This window comes from Dipodomys spectabilis, unplaced genomic scaffold, assembly GCF_019054845.1.
Source record: "Dipodomys spectabilis isolate Male_0828 unplaced genomic scaffold, ASM1905484v1 ptg000144l, whole genome shotgun sequence".
NCBI classification, from domain to species: domain Eukaryota; kingdom Metazoa; phylum Chordata; class Mammalia; order Rodentia; family Heteromyidae; genus Dipodomys; species Dipodomys spectabilis.
The window spans coordinates 1,379,925-1,388,433 of record NW_024870821.1 but is presented as its reverse complement, the minus strand read 5'-3'; the positions used below and the strand labels follow the sequence as shown (position 1 = coordinate 1,388,433).

Below are 8,509 nucleotides of genomic sequence, written 5' to 3'. Positions count from 1 at the left end.
TTTTTATTTTTTTGATTCTTTTCATTTTTTTGTCTTTCTTTTTTTGTGTGTGACCTAATTGCTCTTTTGACTCATCCCCAGATAAATACCTTTCATCGATTATTAGAACTTATCCCCCATTGTGTACATAATTAATCCAGAAATGTATTACTTAATTCACAAACTTTTATGCTTAACTTTTTAATAGCAGTATTATATATTTATACCAGATAATTTTCAAGTAAATACTTTTAAGAATTTTTATTTTTTAGTTTTTCATGTCTCCTTTCTATCATCCCCTTCCTGTCATCCTATACTTTTCTTCTCTCAATATCACTTCTTTAAAGTTACACAATTTTTAAATGTTTCACTTTTTAAATTTAAATTTTTGTTTTTTCATTTTTGATTGTCTTTCTTTTAATTTCTCTCCTATAATTCTGTCCAATCCCTTTCCCTCTCTGAGATTAGGACTTGGTTAAATTTACTTTAATCTCTCCACATACTTCTAATCCTATTTTCCCCACATTTCTCCCTAAACATAATAATTTCTGATTTGAAAAATTCGTCTTTGCTGTTCTTAGCCCATTAATGCATAGTTGTTTGATGTTGAATAGATTGTATCTGTTGAACTAGGTTGTATCTGCAGCCATTTTGTCTATGCAACTACAGGACATTCCTTGATGCTTGCCTTAAAATAGTATTTTAGCAAAAAATTGGTGTCACTTTCATATCAAGTGTGCAGAACAAGCCAGAAAACATGAGAAAAATGGCAAGTCTGGATATCTCAATTCTCATTCATGATAATCCAGTGACAGAACAGTTAATGAATAATCCAGAAGAGAGTTCCTGCAAAGCACTACAAACACTACTGGTAAACGTGGTGAATGAAAAGAATGAAAGCTTGCAAAGGACTCATTTTGAACCTGATAGGGAGAGAGAGAGGAGGCAAACCAAACATTAATACAGGAATCTCATGACTGTGAGGAAATGACTCAAAGACTGATACAGTAGTTGCGTGAACAGGTTGAGAACAGTCAAAGAGAAATAAAGGAATTGTGTGAGCAGGCTGAGAACAGTCAAAGGGAAAAAATGGAATTGCCTGAGCAGGCAGAGAACAGATGAAGAGAGACAGGAATTGCGTGAGCAGGCTGAGAAAAGTCAAAGAGAACTACAGGAATTGCATGAACATGCGGAAGCTAATCAAAGCGTAAGACAGGAACTGTGACACCGGTATGAGAATAGACAAAGATCAATAAAGGCATTCATGGTATCCATAAACAGACAGCTGAAAGAATTCAGGGAGACCACACAGGGAATGCTGAATGGAGCCCAACATCAGGAATGAGAGTCCAAGTAAACCATAACCAATCAACTAAGTGATTTGAAAACACCAAATTAAGGAAGTAAAGAAGTTCATAGAAGATCTAAAGCAAAGCTCCAACAAAGAATTTGAAGCCATCAAAGCCGACCAATTAGAAGGAAAAGAAATAAAAAATCCAAGTAGAAAGACAACAGTAGGTTAGAGCATGCAGAAGATCGAATCTCGGGGATTGAAGACAGCCTAGGTATTATAGAGAAAGAACATACAACTATCCAAGACAAATCCAAGAAATATGATAGATCTATTCAACATTTGGAATACACGATCAGAAGGCCTACTCTGAGGACAAATGGTGTAGAGGAGCACGTAGAGACAGAAGTTAATTGTCTAGGAAATTTGTTTAACAGGATCCTAGCAGAGAACTTTCCAAACAAACAAAAAGATAGGCCTATTCAGATACAAGATGCTTGTAGAACCCCAAATAGACCAGACCAGAACAGCACTTCCCATTGTCACATTATAATCCACACAGGACCAATTCAGACCAAGAATAAGTTCCTAAAAATGTCAAGGAGAAAAGATCAATCATCTATAAAGGAAAACCAATTAGAATCACCTTATATTTTTCAGCATAGATAATTAAAGCAAGAAGAGCCTGAAAGGCTGTATACCATGCCCTAAAGACAAACAATTTTCAACCAAGAATACTGTACTCATCTAAACTCTCCTTCATAACTGAAGGTCAAATAAAATCTTTCCAAAGCAAAGAAAAACTGAAAAATGTATCTCCACCAAACCAGCCCTATAAAAAATACTTAAAGATGGCCTACACACAGAAAACCAACAAGACCACAATAATGGCTAAGAAACCACACCCAAACTGAAAATCCAAGAACCATAGGAAGAACCAAGTTTCCACAGCCCCCAAGGAGGTGGATAGCATGGCAGGAGCTACCAAACACCTCACAGTCCTACTTCTCACATTAACGGACTTAAAGCTCCAATTTAGCGAAATAGACTGTCTAGTTGTATTAAAAAGCAAGATAATTCTATCTCCTGCCTTCAGGAGGCACACTTTACCTATAAAACAAACACGTTTTTATAATGAAAGGCTGGAATGAAATCTACCAAGCAAATGGCTGCAATAAACAGGAAGAAGTTGCTATAATAATATCAGATAAAATATGCTTCGAATTCAAATTAGTGAAAAGAGATAAAGAAGGTCGCTACATACGACTTAAGGGTTCTCTACTTCAGGAGGATATTACAATTCTAAATATAGAATCAGCAAACAATGGAGCACCAAAATTTATCCAAGAGACACTATTTTCCCTCAGATCTCACATAGATCCAAAGACATTAATAATTGAGGATTTTAACACACCACTATCCTCAGTATATAGATCAAATCAGCAAAAAAATCAACAGAAAAACCGCAGATTTATACAACTGCATAGAGCAAATAGATTTAACAGACATCTACTGAATATTTCATCCAGTAGCGTGAGAATACACGATTAACTCTGCAGTACATGGAACATTTTCCAAAAGAGATCACATTTTAGGTCACAAAGCAAACTTGTCCAAATTCAGAAACACTGAAGTTACACCTTGCATTCTTTCAGACCACAAGGGAATAAAATTAGAACTCAACACCAAAAGACACCAAAAAAGTCTTGTAACACATGGAGGCTGAACGACACACTGTTGAATAACCAGGGGGTCATGGAAGAGATTAGAAAGGAAATTCAAATGTCCATGATATTCAACAAAAATGAACACACAAATTACCAGTTCCCAGTTCCTCTGGGACACTGCAAAGGCAGTACTCAGAGGCAAGTTTATAGCTCTGAGTTCCTACACCAACAAATTAGAGCAATCAGAATCCAACCACTTAATGAGACATTTGAACCACCTTGACAAAGATCAGCAAGATAAACCCCAATTCAATAGATGGAAAGAAATAATTAACATTAAATCAGAGTTAAACGAATTAGAATAAAAAAAAAAACAGAAAGAATCTACAAAACAAAAAGTTGGTTCTTTGAAAAAATTGACAAACCCTTAGCAAATCTTATCAGAAAAAGAAGGAACATACCCAAATACATAAACTCAGATGTGAGAATGGAAATATCATCACAGAAACAACCAAGATTCTGAACATTATAAGGGAATATTTTCAAACCTTTATGCTAATAGGTTTGAAAACTTGGCAGAAATGGACCCATTGCTAGCAATTATCAACATGCAAATACTAAACCAAGATGAGTTAAAGCATCTTAAGGGGCTCATATCAAGCGTTGAAATAAACACACCAATAAGAGACCACCCATCTAAAAAAATCCCAGGAACTGATGGATTTACAGCAGAATTGTACAAGACCTTCAAAACAGCTCACACCAATTCTGCTCCAACTCTTCAATGAAATTGAAAGAGAAAGTTCACTACCGAACTCATGCTATGAAGCCATCATAACCTTCATCCCAAAACCAGGCAGGGAATAATCAAAGAAAGAGAACTATAGACCCATTTCTTTGATGAACATTGATGCAAAGCTTTTCAACAAAATCTTGGCCAATCGAATTCAACAATTCCTCCAAAAAATCATATACCACTATCATACAGGATTCATTTCTGGGATGCAAACCTGGTTCAATATACACAAATCAACTAATATAATTTATCACATCAACAAGAGCAAGGATTAAAATCACATGGTTATCTCAACAGATGCAGAAAAAGCATTGGACCAGATCCAACACCCCTTTATGATGAAGGTTCTGGAAAAATTAGGATCCATGGAACATTCCTCAATACAATAAAAGCTGCATATGGAAAACCTACAGCCAGCATTATATAATTAATAGTGAAATACTAAAGCCATTTCCTCTTAACTCAGGAATGACACAAGGATGTCCACTCTTTCAACTTCTCTTCAATTTAGTATTAGAATGCCTAGCTACAGAAATAAGACAATATTCCATAAAAGGGATCCAAATAGAGAAAGAAGAAGTAAAATACTCCCTCTTTGCAAATGACATGATCTTGTACTTAAAGAATCCCACGGATTCCACTTCCAAATTACTCAAACTGATTCAAAACTTTGGCAAAATAGCAGGGTATAAAATTAACCCCCAAAATTAATTTCTTTTCTGTATGCCAACAATGAGAAAAGCGTGGCTCAGTTCAAGAAAGCTTTTCCATTTGTAATAGCCCCACAAAAATAAAATACCTAGGAATTAACTTAACCAAAGCAGTGAAAGACTTCTATGATGAAAACTTTAAAAATCTGAAAAAGGAAATCAAAACAGAACTTAGAAATTGGCAAAACCTCCCATGCTCCTCGATAGGAAGGATAAACATTGTGAAAATGGCAATATTTCCCAAGGCTATCTACAAGTTCAATGCCATACTTATCAATATTCCAAACGCATTCCTCAAGGAAATAGAAGAGGCATTCCAAAAATTCATATGGAACAACGAAAGACCCCCAATTGCAAAAAGCGATCCTTAACAGAAAGAACAGTGTTGGAGGAATATCAATACCAAACTTCAAACTCTACTACAAAGCCATATAAATTAAAACTGTTTTGTACTGGTACAAGAACAATGGAACAATAGAATAGAATTAAAACCCCAGAAATGAACCTACAGACCCATAATCATCTAATATGCAATAAAGGATCTAAAAAGATAAAATCAAGGGAAGACAGACTGTTCAGTAAATGGTACTGGCAAAATTGGTTAATCACTTGTAGAAAATTAAGGCTAGATCCTTATATATCACCCTATACCAGAATCAACTCCAAATGGATCAAAGACCTCAGAGTCAAAGCAGACATTCTGAAAACATTACAGGATGGACTAGGAGAAACACTAGGTCTCCTTGACAAAGGCTGAAATTTTCTAAAAAGAAACCCAGAAGCACAACGAAGGAAAGAAAGGTTGGACAAATGGGATTGCATGCAATTGCAGAGCTTCTGCATGGCAAAGGACATAGCTAGCAGGATCAATAGAAAGCCCACAGAATCTGAGATGATCTTCTCTAGCCATACAACCGACAAGGGTTTCATATCTAAAATAGACCTGGAAAACAAAAAATTAAATCCTCCAACAACAAATACTCAACGAAAATACTGTCCAATAAATAAGTGGGCTAAAGACATAAAGAGAAACTTCTGTGAAGAGGAAAGGTGGGTGACCAATAAACACATGCTCAACCTCCCTAGCCATAAAAGAAATGCAAATCAATCAACATTGAGATATCACCTCACATAAGTTAGAATGGCTATAATCAAGAACTCTAAAACCAACAGATGCTGGAGGGGATGTGGACAAAAGGGAACCTTAATGCATGTTTAGTGTGTGTGTAATCTTGTTCAACCACTTTGGAATGTAGTATGGAGATTCCTCCAAAGACTCCACATAGAGCTTCCCTATGACCCAGCAATCCCACTTTTGGGCATTTACCCAAATGATCACAAACAAGACCATATTAAAACTACCAGCACAAATATATTTATTGCAGCATTACCATAGCTAAGATATGGAACCAACCCAGATGCCCCTCAGTAGATGAATGGATGAAGAAAATGTTGTATATATACACAATGGAATTCTATATCTCTATCTGAAAGAATGATATTGCCCCAGGAAATGGAAACTTGGAAAAATTATATTAAGTGAAGAAAGCCAGGTCCAAAGAATCATAGGTCCCATGGTTTCACTTATTAGCAATTGCTAGTGTATGTCTGAGACACGCAGAAATTGTTAGATAAGTTGATGTTAGGTGAAATGAACCGCAAGATAAGAATTCAAATTTATTTTTCTTTCCTGTAATTATTTCTAACATATTTATAAGGTAATTTCTTTGTTACTTTGTATGTCCCTCCCGCATGGTATAACCCCTGTTTTCACTGTATTTGATGTTGGTATAATTTGTGGAGGGGAAGGGAAAAACATTTTTAAATAGGGATACAGGTGGACCCATTGCAACAATGGGATATACAAAACATTATGTCAAAAAAACGAATTTTACAACTTTGGGTGGGGGGAAGTGGGATGGGGAAACGGGATGTAAGGGGGGTGAGATTGGAAGGGATGGTAAGGGGAAACAAAGGAGTATGCAACAATGCTTGATAAGAAATGTACTCATTACCTTGCCCATGTAATTGTAACCCCTCTGACTGGTATTTTCACACTTAAAAAAAAAAACAGGATAAACCATAAAATATAAAGTGATTTTGATAAAAAAATAAAAAATTATTCAGAATAAATTATCAATAAAAAAACAATCTTTACAGAAGCAAACTCTCAGAGATATTACATGGCTTTGTAAAGGATAAAGTGGCTGAATTTAATATAAATTTAGAAGTATGACCATTCAAAAACATAAAAAGATATTCTTTATTTCATTATATAACCCAAAGCAGAAAGTAAATGTTGTTTAGATGATTTTTTAAAACACAGTCTTTCAGGTGCTGGGAGGGTGGTTCAGTGTAGAGTGCTTGCCTTGCATGCATGAGGTCCTGGGTTTGATTCCTCAGCACCACATAAGAAGAAAAAGATGGAAGAGTTGCTGTGACTCAACTAGTAGCACTAGCCTTGAGCTGAAGAGCTGAAAGACAGCACCCAGGACCCAGAGTTCAAGCCCCACAACCAACAAAAACAAAACAAACAAAACACAATCTCTCACTTTTGTGTGCACAACATTGTAACACTAGTGCTTCAGTCTAGGGCTAAGATTTTAGGTGTGGACAGTTATCAACACTCCTGATTCAGATTCTAATTGATAAAATGTTTAATCAATGTTTTGTTTTTACTAATTTTGCTTTTTGTAAATTCACATATACCTATAAAAAACAGAGTGGCCATCCCAATAACATTCTCAAAGTACTTCCTAATGATGACTTACAAAAAGTTGTATTATATTACAACAAGGAAAACAATGCTACAAATAAGGAAAACCAATACATAAATATTAATGATTAATAAAATAAAAAAAACAAAACAATTACCACTGTTTCCAATATTTGAAATGTACTACATATTCGATTTATTATTTTCTCATATTGCTGTACATTTAAAACTGCCTAAGTCTATGATGTTAAACCAGAATTTTATAGGCTATCAATAGCTTTTAAAGTTACTCACTAAGATTATTATTTATGGTTCATCTCATCATTTGTATATGGCTTATACCATCATTTGTTCCTCGCTAACATATAAAGTAAGTAAGCCCTTAAATTTTAACAGAAACTGTGAAGGTAATGTCTTAAATCTTCACTCTGCTTCTTTACACAAACAATTTGCAACTTCTCATTAGTACAGTTTCTATAAACTCTGAAATGTACATACTTAGTAGTGTATGACTGCTACCATGAATCTTATATGCTTTGTGGAAAAGTTTTACAACCTGCTAAATAGTCTAAATTTTGGCATATACGAGCAAATTCCCAAAATTAAACATATTTAAAACATTAAAACTTTTAACAAACCTTAACACTTTCTATAGTGTTCATTATCACAGGTTCCTTGTACAGAATAATTGAATTCCTCCTCCAACACTTGCGTTGAACAACAAATGTCTGGAATTATTTTGTTTTTGACATGTCAATCTTGACTTTATTCTTAAATGTGTTATTATGTAAAAAATACATGGTTCTAAAATTTCACGACAATTCTTTTGAATTTAATTTTTGTGGAATTGTCTACTTTAAGAAAATCAATTACACTTTTTATATAAAAAATGTTCTGTGCTCAATTCAGTAGTACATACACTAACATTGGAACAATAAAGAGAACAATAGCCCCTGACTGAGGATGACACGCAGGTTCGTGAAGCATTCCCGATTTTTAAAAGAACAGATGCTGGATGGGCTTTGGACAGAAGGGAATCTTAATGCATTGTTGTTGGGAGTTTAAACTTGTTCGAAGACTTTGGAAAGTAGTATGGAGGTTCCTCAAAAAACTACATAGAGTGCCTCTAAGACCCAGCAATCCCATTTTGGGCATTCATCCAAATGATCACAAACAAGACCATACTAAAACTACCAGCAAAACTATGTTCATTGCAGCATTATTTACCATAGCTAAGATACATAACCAAACCCGATGCCCCACAGTAAATGAATGGATCAAGAAAGTGTATGTATTTGTGTGTGTGTGTGTGTGTGTGTGTGTGTGTGTGTGTGTGTGTGTGTGTGTGTG

General features: G+C 35.0%; 1 non-coding gene across 1 annotated transcript; it reads left to right on the top strand.

Moving 5' to 3' along the window:
• The first annotated feature begins 8,055 nt into the window (after positions 1-8,055).
• LOC122117583 lies at positions 8,056-8,157 on the top strand. Its single transcript, XR_006149208.1, has one exon. It is a non-coding gene; the product is annotated as a U6 spliceosomal RNA (small nuclear RNA).
• Positions 8,158-8,509: the final 352 nt, after the last annotated feature.